Source organism: Natator depressus, chromosome 1 (genome assembly GCF_965152275.1).
Source record: "Natator depressus isolate rNatDep1 chromosome 1, rNatDep2.hap1, whole genome shotgun sequence".
NCBI lineage: Eukaryota > Metazoa > Chordata > Testudines > Cheloniidae > Natator > Natator depressus.
This window is the reverse complement of record NC_134234.1, coordinates 183,737,922-183,750,434: the sequence shown is the minus strand read 5'-3', so window position 1 is coordinate 183,750,434 and position 12,513 is coordinate 183,737,922.

The following is a 12,513-nucleotide window of genomic DNA, read 5'->3' as shown; positions in this document are numbered from 1 at the left end:
TGTTATTCATTTACTTTTTTCCTTCAAGGGAAGGAAGGACCTAAATCACAGCCCAGGCCTGTGCATGCTGGAAACGATGTTGCCTCAGTTATTAAAGACTGTGTTCCTCTGAAAGATGGGAACTATATTCCTCAGGATGGACGGGACTGCGTCCCTCCAGACTTTGACGACTGTGTCCCTCCAGCCTTTGACAACTTCATCCCCCCAGCCTTTGACGACTGTGTCCCTCCAGCCTTTGACGACTGTGTCCCTCCAGCCTTTGACAACTTCATCCCCCCAGCCTTTGACGACTGTGTCCCTCCAGCCTTTGACGACTTCATCCCCCCAGCCTTTGACGACTGTGTTCCTCCAGCCTTTGACAACTTCATCCCCCCAGCCTTTGACGACTGTGTCCCTCCAGCCTTTGACGACTTCATCCCCCCAGCCTTTGACGACTGTGTTCCTCCAGCCTTTGACAACTTCATCCCCCCAGCCTTTGACGACTGTGTTCCTCCAGCCTTTGACAACTGTGATCCCTCAGAATATGACGACTGTGGTCCCCCAGCCTTCAATGACTCTGGTCTATAGATGGCAGGAACTATACTCCTGTGGTCAATGGGGACCATATTCCTCTGGATTTTGGGGATTAAGTCCCTCTGGACATTGAAGACTAAGTAGAAAGATGGAGCTGAATGAAGGGAACAAGACAGGGTTCTACTGCCAGCAGAGATTGAAACAAAATTTCCAGAGGACATATCTGAAGATCTTCACATTAGATTTTGCCAGGTCATATGTAGCATGTACCTGTTGATAGTATAACTGTAAAATCTGACTGTTGGATCCACATGTTGTCTCTCATCTGGTGATGGGCCAACCTCCAAATTCTGGATTATCCAAACTCTGTAATGCTTATCCATTCCTTATTCAAGTTATCCAAACCTCCTGAGTCTGAAGAATTGGGGTGGTAAGCTTAAGAGAACCCATCATCTATAGCACTTTAGTTTGCAGTCATGGATGTAAACACAGAGAAAGGAGCTTTGCTTGTTATATTTCAGCACTTCCAGTTCTGAGCCCAGTTGCATACCAAACACAGAAAATAAATTCAAATTGTTTGGAATCTCAAAAAAAGGTTTGGTTTCACTTTTGTTTCTAAAAACAAGGGATGGTTTAGAGATGAGAAGGATTTCCTAGTTTTCTGGACCTATGTGCTTAGCCCTCATCTCGACGCCAGTCTTCTTTTTTGCTTAATCCACGGGTGAATGTGGGAAGAGGGGAATATCAAAGTCAAGCTGCCCCATCTCAGTGGATCGGATTGCTTGGTGTTGCTCCTAGCATGGCATTTCGGGCCAAACAGGCTGTAGTTTAATGTAGTGAAGTTAGACAGAGGTTTATGTCATGCGTTGGTTTGTTTAACTGTATGAACAATATATCTGGTAACTTATTCTGCTAAAGTCACATTAAAAAGGAAGCTACATTGAATTTATGCCTGGCTAGAGGCTGAACACAGGGTTATTTTGACAAAAAGCCATTGAATTGCTAGCAAATTGTCTGAATTTTAAGCATATACTGTTGAACTTGTGATAATTTACATCCTTAATAATTTGATACTGTATTTCTTGAGCTTCTTAGAGTGTAAAAACACCTCTGTTAAAGGTGTGTAATTTTTATTATAATAAAGCTTTTCACTTCTATTTTGTAGTGTGGTGTATGTGCCAGCTATTAAAGTGTTAATTTGTTTTTTATATGGCAGCAGAAACAATGTCATGTCCTTTTGGGTAGGACCAGACAGTGAACATTTGTTCTGATGGCATAATATGTCTAACTTGTGTTTGATTGATTCATTGTGCTGTCACTAGACTTCCTTCTAGAGAACTTAGGGGTTGGATTCTGTGGAAGCTCAGAGAAGATTCTCTCTAATGCATACAGTTCTAATAAACTCTTACTAAACTCAATTGTTATTTTTCTAACTCACCTCCAAACTCTGAAATTCTGTTGCTCCAACCAGGATGTAGAATGTTTTATTGCTAAGGAGGCCAAACTACTTTGGCATGGGTTAAACGCACAATTTAATGAGGCGTTCATTCTCAACAACCAGTAGTTTTATCTGTACTTGCAGTTGATTCAGTCATGACTAACTTAATATCTGAGCTCCCTTTCCTCAGATCTATGTCCTGTAAAAAATACCTTTGATATAATTCATCACCCAAATGTTCACAATTCTCCAAAACACATTAAGAACCAGGATCTGGTATGGGTAGAATGGGAAACTATCTTTATTAAAGAACTAACACCTCAGAACAAAGCAGTAATCTTCAAACTTACTGAATCAATAATTCCTAAATATTGTACAGCTGTGCATATTTGTTTTTAGTTTATGGTTTATCTTATGCTTTAGTCAAATTCTGATAAACAGCCTGTGTAATGCATGATAATTGTTGAAGTGTTGACTAACTAACACTTTCCACACAACATATATCCTGGAATTGCCCCCCTCTGGAGAACCTGAAAGGCCATTGAGAAAGCTCTGTGAAATTTGAGGAGAGGAGATGACTCTGGAACCATAGCTGGGTTCTGCTGGATTTAATGATCCAACACTGCCTGGAATTAGATTGGCACTAATTCTGAATATAATCTCAGTAGGAAATGCAAAGACATGTTTCACTGAACAGTGGAAGGAAGAAAGCCACGATGGTTGAAGACCGGCTATGAGGTGGCACAGCATCGTCTATCTGAGGGAAAAGTGTATGGAAGCAGGTTGATTATTTTTGCTCTCTGGCATCCATCCTCCCAGGCTCAGGGAGGAGGCATGACCAACAATCTTCTCTGTATAATTACAATATCATAAATAATTTGAAGGAGAAACTGCCAACATTTAATATGTGTCACACTTATGTTTATCCAAAATGGCTGCCATGATTGCTTTCGAAGCGCTGCTATTGTCTATAGGTCACATGACCCTGTGTGCTAAAACATGCCAACCTTAGGGGCGGGTAACTATATGCAGACTTGCCTAGTGTCAGGCATCACACGTGAGAATATGCAGTGGCCCCTCACACATTTCCTCAGCCAGAGTGAATCTCACCTATTCAGCTGAGCTGCAGGAATGGCCTGCAATTCGCCAGAGGCTGCTGTGTCTCCAGCTGAGCAGCCACGTGACCTCTGCCTCCGCATTCATCATGCTGGATCTCAGAGGGAGAGTCTCGCTGGGAGCAGTAGGCCAGCAGATTGAGTGGTGGGGAGAGAAGGTGAAGGAACCTGGTATTGGTCCCAGTCTTTCCCAGGTAGCCCCACCCACTGAGAGATCTCAGCTGCCACCCAGCCTTCAGTTCCCACATCCAACTAGCCCCATCTTCCACCAGACACCTCAACCCAGCTCCTACAAAGTCACCCTGGCCACGCTCATTTTCATACCTCCCAACAGTTCTGGGTTTCGTAGGACTGTCCTGCTTTGCCCTGCCCCGCCCCCCACATCCTGGTTGAAGTAGGACATTCCCACATTCAGTGTCACCTGCAGCTGACCACACGAAATGCACGGTGCATGCCATTGGCAGCGGTAGAGCTAGGGAGGGCAGTGGCTTCAATGGCATCTGGCCATGGTCAGTGGCTGCAGGGGAGCTCAGGGATGGGGACTGACAGTGAACTTGGGGGCACCATGCTGAAAGGCAGGGGCTGAGTGTTGGGTGGGCAAGGTGCTGGGGCTGTCATGACTGGGATGTGGGTGGACTGGCCTAGAGGGTAGGACAGGAGTCAGGCCTACTTGTCAGAGCAGGAGTGGAGCCTGGTGGCTGGAGCAGGAGTCAGGAGCCAGGATCAAGGCAGGAGTTGTAGCAAGAGTCAAAAACTAAGAGTCAAGAATCAGCAGTCTAGTCAGAGATTGTAGCCAGAGTCAAGGATCAGGAATCAAGCCAATGGTCAGAGCCTGAGAGCAGAGCTGGAATCCGAAGCAGGGTGTGCTCTAGCAGCCGGTCGGGTACAGCTGCGTTGCACAGACAGCTTCCTGCGCCTGGCCCTATCAGAGGTCCCGGGTTGTGTGTGTTGCCAATCGGGTCTTCTGGGGTTGTCACTTCCGGTGGTGCCCCATCTCTCCGGGTATATAGTACATGGATCGCAGCTGTGCTACAGCTGCTGTGTGGTGGTGGTGAGGAAGCACTGGTCACCTGTAGCCCTGCAGACTTGGGTTGTAGTTTTCCACTTCCTTACAGCAGGGATGGCTCAACAGGATTGGCAGTGACCAGCTGCCTCTCACTTTAGAGACCTGAAATGTTGGGCGGTATGCAAGTTAAGAGGATGCTGGAGCTGGGAGTCATTGAAGAGTCCCATAGTCACTTATCTCGCCCGGTTGTTCTGGTACTTAAGCCCGATGGTACCACAAGATTCTGCAATGACTTCGGAAAATTAAATGAGGCGCCCCAGTTCAAGGCCTACCTCAGACAGATAAGCTAAATTCCAATTGGGAAAAGCATAATTCTTGTCTACCCTCGACCTGACCAAAGGTTATTGGCAAATCCCTCTGGCAAAAAAAGCCAAAGACAAGTCTGCCTTTTTTACACCAGGAGTCTTATACCAGTACATCATCCTCTCTTTTGGATTATATGGGGCTCCAGCAACTTCCCAGCGACTCATGGAAAGCTATTACCTCCACATACCAAGTATGCTGCCGCTAACCTGGATGATGTGGTCATACACAGCCAAGACTGGGGGATGCACCTAGAAAAGACAGAAGTAGTAATGGGTACCCTGATGAAAGCAGGTCTCATCGCTAATCTATCCAAATGTGCAATAGGGCTAGCAGAAGCCAAATACCCTGGGTACGTTGTGGGGAGAGGTATAGTGAAACCCCAACTGAACAATTTGGCGGCAATACAAAGTTGGCTTAGACTAGTCCAGAAGAAACAGGGTAGAGCATTTCTGAAGATAGTGGGCTATTACAGGTGATTAATTTGCCACTTCACATACCCTTTGATAGACCTGATAAAGGCCTGGGGCCCAAACATAGTGAAGTGGATCAGTGTGGCTGCAGAAGCTTTTGCAGATCTGAGGCCAGCCTTCTGCAGTGCTAGTAACCCTAGACTTTGAGAAAGAATTCATATTGCAAATGGATGCCTCCAAGTTAGGACTGGGAGCTGTACTTTCTCAAATGGTAGGAGAGGAAGAACTCCCAGTCTTGTACCTTAGTAGGAAAGTCCTTCCCAGAGAACAAAAGTACGCTGTGGTGGAGAAGGAATGCTGTACAGTAAAATGGGCCCTGGTAACCTTCCGGCACTACCTGCTCAGATGGTGGTTTACCCTTATTACAGACCATAGCCCACCTGAAGTGGATTCACCAGAACAAAGAAAAAAATGCAAGGGTAACAAGATGGTTCCTGTCATTACAATGCTTCCACTTCACAGTGCAACATAGGGTAGGAATCAGGTATGTCAGTGCTGATGGTCTGTCAAGGGTACACTGGTTGTCTGCACAAGTAGCCCAACCCCATAGTGCTGGGGGAAAGGAGGACGGGGTATGTGACAAAGTCAGACCGGACAGCTGTAAGAGCAGAGGAAGGCAGATATATGAGCCCTAGAATGGGAAAGGCCCTTTTCCCCATGGGCTGAAAAGAGTTTACTTCAGGTCAACTAGGCACACCTGAGTCCTGTTAAGGGCTGCCTGTGACCTTTAAAAAACCCTCCTCTGGTGAGAGAGAAGGAAGAGAGACAAGCTGCAGCAGGGTTAGTAGTAACAGACAGAAAAGGCTTCTCTAGGGTGGAAGGCTGCTCTCCTCCTTATAGGGGAAGCAACTAAGCTAACTGCCTGTTTGGGGAAGGACTGGCATCCTGGGGTCTGCATAACAAGGAAACACCCCAGAGAATGGACAGGGAAAGGTAGTCCTTTTTGTGTGTCCTGTTAGGAGTTTGTTTCTTTGGTTTGGCTGAAGGGTCCTCCTTGGGCCTACTCTGAAGCCCACCTTCTAAATACTGAAAAATAAAACCTGAATGAGGAAAAAAACCTCTCCAGAGTGGGACTGATTTACTCCAGGCCTTCTTCCCCCCCCCCCATTTAGTATTTGTGCAATTGATTGTTCCTTCCTAAGGAATGTATGTTTGTATAGGAAAAGAATCCCTGATATGCTGCACAATTTGGAGGGGGAGTAATGTGAACACCACACGATTGCTAGTTACCTTTTTCTCCAAAACCACACAACCAGCCCCTTTTCCAGCTTTGACTATTGCTCTAGCACATTCGCATATTAGGGATATGAAAAGCCTGATTTTGCTGTGAGGTGGCTCATACAGGGCTCACTTCCCACTGCTGCAGCAGTGATGTGGAAATCATAAACTTTATTAGCATTCTCTTGCCTGATAGATTTGGATGCTGTTTGATATAGTGGTCAAAGGCGTAAGGTATCTGTTTCATTAGAGCCACTGTCGCTTTGTGAGTTTGAGTCAGTAAGGCTAGTAAGAAAATGATTAAACAGCCTTGTCGCTGATTCCTGATATGGGCCTTTGGAGGGTCGCTGCTGCCCTCGCCAAGACCCCCTTAGCTTGCCCCGGTCAGGGCAGGTCTTTGATTCTGATCTTTGAGTCCAGAAGCGTGCCTTGGTCGCTTCGCTGTATTCAGGGAGGCAGCCTGGTGACCCCTTTGCCATCCCAGACCTTTCTGCCTACCCTTCCTTCTCTGCACTCTCTCCTTTTATAGTAGGCCTTGTTTCTTCTATTGGGCAGGGCTGTGAATGCCTGCCTGGATGACTGGCAGTTCTGGCATCTGCATGGGGGTGTGGTCAGTCTGCTTGCCTGCAGACAAGAGCGGCTCCCCTCCTGCCTTGTTACAATGTATAAATGTGGGGGAAGAAATTAAGGATGTTATGGACCCCTGCTAAGAAATCACAGGTACGGCTGTCCCTGAATTAGGATCTATCACCTAATTGATCTCAGTGCAAATAAGGATAAGGGACGAGAAAAGGTAAACTAAAAAGGTGCTTTATTTAACATAAGGTGAGTATATGGACAAAATATCTCAGTGGCTTGCATGGGCATGAAGCCCAGAACCCTCTCCCTCTACAAATGACAGACAAAGGTATTTATACTTTACAGATCAAAGATCGTCTGATTGTCTGTCTCAGCCTGGAGATGTTGGATCTGGACCTACCACTGGGCTTGGGGATGACAGGCAGTGCAGGAGGGACTCAGACCTCTGATGACTGCTGAACCAGGATTAGGATCAGGATCAGGATTACTTCTCAGGTAAGTAGCTGTGGTGATTTCTCTCAGAGATCTTCCGGTGGTTCTTGATCCAATGACTTGAGCGCAGGCTGCCACGAGGGAGGACAGTGCCCTAGAGCCTGTGTGTGGGGCTTTTATATCCTCTAGTCTCTAAGAAGATCAGGGACCACCTGATCAGTCCTTTTCCCACCTTTACACAAAAGAGTGCCAAATTCAAACAAAAGGCGGGTAAAGTTCCAAAGAGAAGGGTAGCCAACATGGATGCCCAACAACTACTAGACACCATTCACAATGGCAATTTTAACACATTTTTGACATTACTATTTCCCAGATAGATAATACAAGATACCACATAGATATAAATCAGAGCATGCATAGTAAAACATAAATACATGAATAATGTTGTACAGCCTAAACTCAGTATTGGGTTTGTAGACCCTATTACAGAGCCTCTAAGCATTTCTGAAGATTCACGATCTTCAGGAACGCCAGTCTGTAGTGCCTAAAACTATTGTGATGTAGTGGATTCCTGAAAAAGCTCTATAACAAATATCAGAGCCTAAATTGTTCTAAAATGCTATCTAGTTTTACTTTCCAGTCTGTGTTGAGTGCGCTTATTATTCTTCATGGTAAGACCTTTTTATGTTTATAATTTTCAGTAAAACTTTTACAGTGAAATCTGTTTAAAGTAAACACAGATTAAACATCTGATCCTGCTCCCACTGACATTAATTTGCCATGGAGTTCAGTTGATGTAGGATTGGTCCCATAGTGAGAGATGGTGAGGTGGTTGCACAGCATTGCATTTCTAGAAGTACTGTGCCTCTTTGCATTGTGAAGTTGCTCTTTGGGGGCGTGAAATGACCTTACCATAACATGGTTTTGGGATATTTGAAAAATTGTCAAAGAAAATTTATGTGGAATACAAGACTAGTAACAAGAGGTGTGATCTATTTATTATAATACCAATAGTATAGCTTTAATGTTGGAAAGAGGTATGCACTCAGTTTTATGTAGGTGGTGATAATAAACTGAATAGACTTAAAGTATTAATAGAGAGTTTGTATTTTCTGTATGTTTACAAAAAGTAAAAGCAAGCAATTTAATTAGTAGTTTGGGAATTCCCCAACTACTTCTTTAAAAGAGGCAAATAGTTGCATTCTGTTCTTATTATAGCTACTTTCATCTAAGTCTATCAAAATCCTTTAGAAACAACATTTAATTAAGCCTCTCAAACTTTGAGAAGTAGGTAGATATATCCTCAATCCACTTTACATATGGAAAAACCGAAGAACAAAAACCATACCTCAAGTCAGTGGAAGAGATGGGCCTAGACACGGCCTCAGGCATGGCCGGGGGTGGCATGGACCCAGCCATGGCTGGATTGGGCCCAGGCCGGCCCCAGCCACGGCCCGACCCTAGGGTTGGCCCGGGTGGCCCCCCCACGGCCTGGACCTGCTAGGGTCAGGAGAGAGGTGTCTATCCTGCAGCCCCAGACCCAGAGCTCCTGTGGCAAGGACAGGCACCTCTCCCCACCAGCCCAGGTGCTGCTGTGGGGAGAGAGCACTGTGGGGAGTCCTCTCTCCCTGCAGTAGCCCCGAAGCAGCCTCCTGCACCCCAAACCCCTCATCCCCAGCCCCAACCCAGAGCCCACACCCCCAGCCGGAGCCTTCACAACCCAGCACCCCAACCCTCTGCCCCAGCCCTGAGCCCCTTCCCACAAGAACCCATCGGCCCCACCACATGCATTTTGTTATGTGCACCAATATGGAGGTGATGTGTCACACATCACCTCCATATTGGTGCACATAACAAAATTAATTCTGCACATGGGTGGGAAAAATTAGACGGAACACTGTCCAGCACCCCTCTTACCAGTGCACAATGATGTGATAAATATAACTGGAGCCTTGGGTGGTTCTGCTACTCTTCACATGGAGGGTCCAGACCTGAGACACCTTGTTAATATCACCTGGAAAAAGGGAAACCTTTTGTTTGGTAACTGGACAGTTCAAACTACTGAACACTGCAAGAATGGATGTACCAACATTTAGCCCTGATACCATGGAGATTGACTTGCTTCTTGTGTCTCCCCCTGTATTCATAGGTCCTCTCACGGATCCCAGTGTCAGTGCTTGTACTCACAGGCCCTTCGTACCCTTCACATCAATAGAAGCAGAGTCAGGAGCAAATGACCAAAGCAAACACAAAACCTGTACAGCATTTCCCAAAGGAAAGAAGGTTATTTAACCTCACTGAAGAGTTTCTCGTGACACTAAAGTCTGGAGCCCTTCCTGGTGCGTGTGCAGCCTCATTCAGCCTCGTGGGGGCTGATGCTGCAAGGCCATGCAGCGTTACGGCGCTCAGTGCACAGCCCATGCTCCAGGTGACCTTATCTGAACAACGCTCAAGCTCGCTGTCTACAGTGACTCCAAAATTAACGATACCACAAACCAAGGCTCTTCTCAGCCAATCAGAGCACAGAGCAGCAGCCGGGTTCCTTCTTGCTGAAATGCTCTGCTGCCTCTGACTGCTGTCGCTAACAGGTGCTGAAGCAGGAGGAAGTAAAACTATGACCAGTGACCTGTCTCTGCTATGTAACTGTGCAGGGGAGAAGTAGCTTGTAAGGGAAAGGCTCCTGAGTTTATTAATAATACACATGAATATTCATTCATCTATTTATTATACATATTTCGACGGTCCCTTGCACAATGGTATGTGGGGGTATTTAAATGGCTTAAAATGAGTCATTGTCAGTAAAAAAAAGCGGAGAGGGACAGGGATGTGGCCAAATCAGCTACAGAGATCAGTCAATTGACTGCCTTTGCAAACAGATGTGTTCCATACATGTGGCAAGGTTAATGCTGAAGTGTACCCCTAACCTTGCATTTCCCTAGCACTTCCTGCCATCCAAACGTTTTAAAGCATTTTGTAAGCATGAGTGTATTAAGCCTCGTGAGATATAATAGGTATTAGGTCCATCTTGTACATGAGAACATTGAGCGGGGAAGGCCAACATTTTCAAAGTGACTAGCAATATTGGCGGCCGACTTGTGATGCCATAAAAGGGCCTGCTTTTTCAGAAAGTGCTGAGCCCCCACCCTCAGAAAGGTAGCCCTCGAACTGGACACCAAAAACTAAGGGACCCAAAAATACTAGTCACTTTTGGAAATCTAGGCATGTGATTTGCTGTCAATACTCCGCCTTAACCACCTACCCACACTCCCTCTTCTAATTGTTTCAATTAAGGGAAATAAGGTACTATAGGTTAATGGAGACAATGTCTCAGATACTCACTGTCATTTCTTCCCATCAGATTTCTTCTCCATTCACATTCCTCCTCTCTATTTTACTGCCTCAACCAGAAAAGGCTGTTGGGGCTCATGAAACTCCTGGCCTACAGCCTCATCCTGATTTGGGGATGTCATCAACAAGAGTCTCAGTGTCCCCTATATGACCCCATGTGGCTTCCAAGTGCCATGGAACATTGTGGAACCAACATTTTTCAAAAGGACAGTTGTGCTAAATTAAGGGTTAGTCTTTGAAAGATATGTTTACTATCAAACATAACGGCCCACCCTGGCAGGGGGCAGGGAGGGGTGCGCCTCACTGCGCCTTCCCCAGGGTTTCCCTCATTCCTCTCCTCCCCTTGTACAGCTGCACTCCTTTTATTTTAAAAAATAAATATCAGATTTCCAACCCTTTCCCAGCTACATTCTAGTATAGATTTCTTGACTCCATGTTTAGGCACGAGCTGTGCTTGTGCAATGAGTTGAGAGACTTTTCCAAGTACTGTAGATATATTCCCTCTAGATACCATGGTAATCAGGTCCTCTGTAAATTCATTGATAGATGGATACTGCTAGTGAGAGAGCGAGTCAATGTGTACAATATTTTTTTTTGCTATAATTTATTCCCAAAGAAAAGCTACAATCTGCACCCTGATAGATGCAATAAGAAGACACTCCAATGTTAACGCCTCCCCTTTTGTGGCCTGTGCATGTGGTTCTGGAGTGTGTTTCCTACAGGCTTCCCATTGGAATATGTGGATCTCCAGGATGTTAGCTGGTGCACTGAGTGCTGCTGGGTCTGTGAGTTTCCTGGATGTACAGGGCACGATTTAGACTTGCTGGAAGTGAATGTATAACTTCACTGGGCCTAATTCTTAGTGACATGAATGAAGATGTAAGTTATCTCTCAGGTGTAAGTTGTCTAAAGAAAAGTGGGCCAGTGCACGTAAGTGGTGTAGGTTCCATCAGTGTGGTATTCAGTGAGTGTGCAAAGGAATAAAATTTACACTCCAGGTAGTGAGATGGGGTGATGTAAGAGAAAACACAATTTTTGTGAGTGTCAAATAGGGGAAGGGGATCTGCTTTACCTTACACTCCCCTGTTAATTATTTTTCTTGATAGGCTTCCACTTACCCCTTTCATCATATACACATTACAGTACATGTCTCTTGCACACCCTCTGATTCATGAATTGAAGCAAAAAGAATAGGAGGACTTGTTGCATCTTAGAGACTTACAAATTTATTAGAGCATAAGCTTTTGTGAGCTACAGCTCACGTCATCGGATGCATACAGTGGAAAATATAGTGGGGAGATTTTATATACACAGAAACATGAAAAAATGGGAGTTACCATACAGACTGTAACAAGAGTGATCAGGAAAGATGAGCTATTACAAGCAGGAGAGTTTGGGGTGGGGGGGACGAGGACCTTTTGTAGTGATAATCAAGGTGGGCCATTTCCAGCAGTTTACAAGAACAGTAGGAGGGGAAATAAACAAGGGGAAATAGTTTTACTTCGTGTAATGACACATCCACTCCCAGTCTTTATTCAAGCCTAAATTAATTGTATCCAGTTTGCAAATTAATTCCAATTCAGCAGTCTCTCCTTGGAGTCTGTTGTTACAGTCTTTATGGTAACACCCATTGTTTCATGTTCTCTGCGTATATAAAATCTCCCCACTATATTTTCCACAGAATGCATCCGATGAAGTGAGCTGTAGCTCACGAAAGCTTATGCTCTAATAAATTTGTTAGTCTCTAAGGTGCCACAAGTCCTCCTTTTCTTTTTATGGATACAGACTAACACGGCTGCTATTCTGAAACCTGTCATTATGCAAGGCACCGAATTGAAGCAAATTACACTCTTTTGCCACTTGTACCCAAAGTAAATGTTTCAATTATTGATGGATTTAGCTTATCCTGCACAACATGTCATGTAGCCAGTCATTGGTTAAAGGATTCCCATAGCAGAGAGAGAGATCTCATCAACATACTCATTCCTTCCAGAGAAACAAAGATCTAAATGACAGTTTATGGCTACC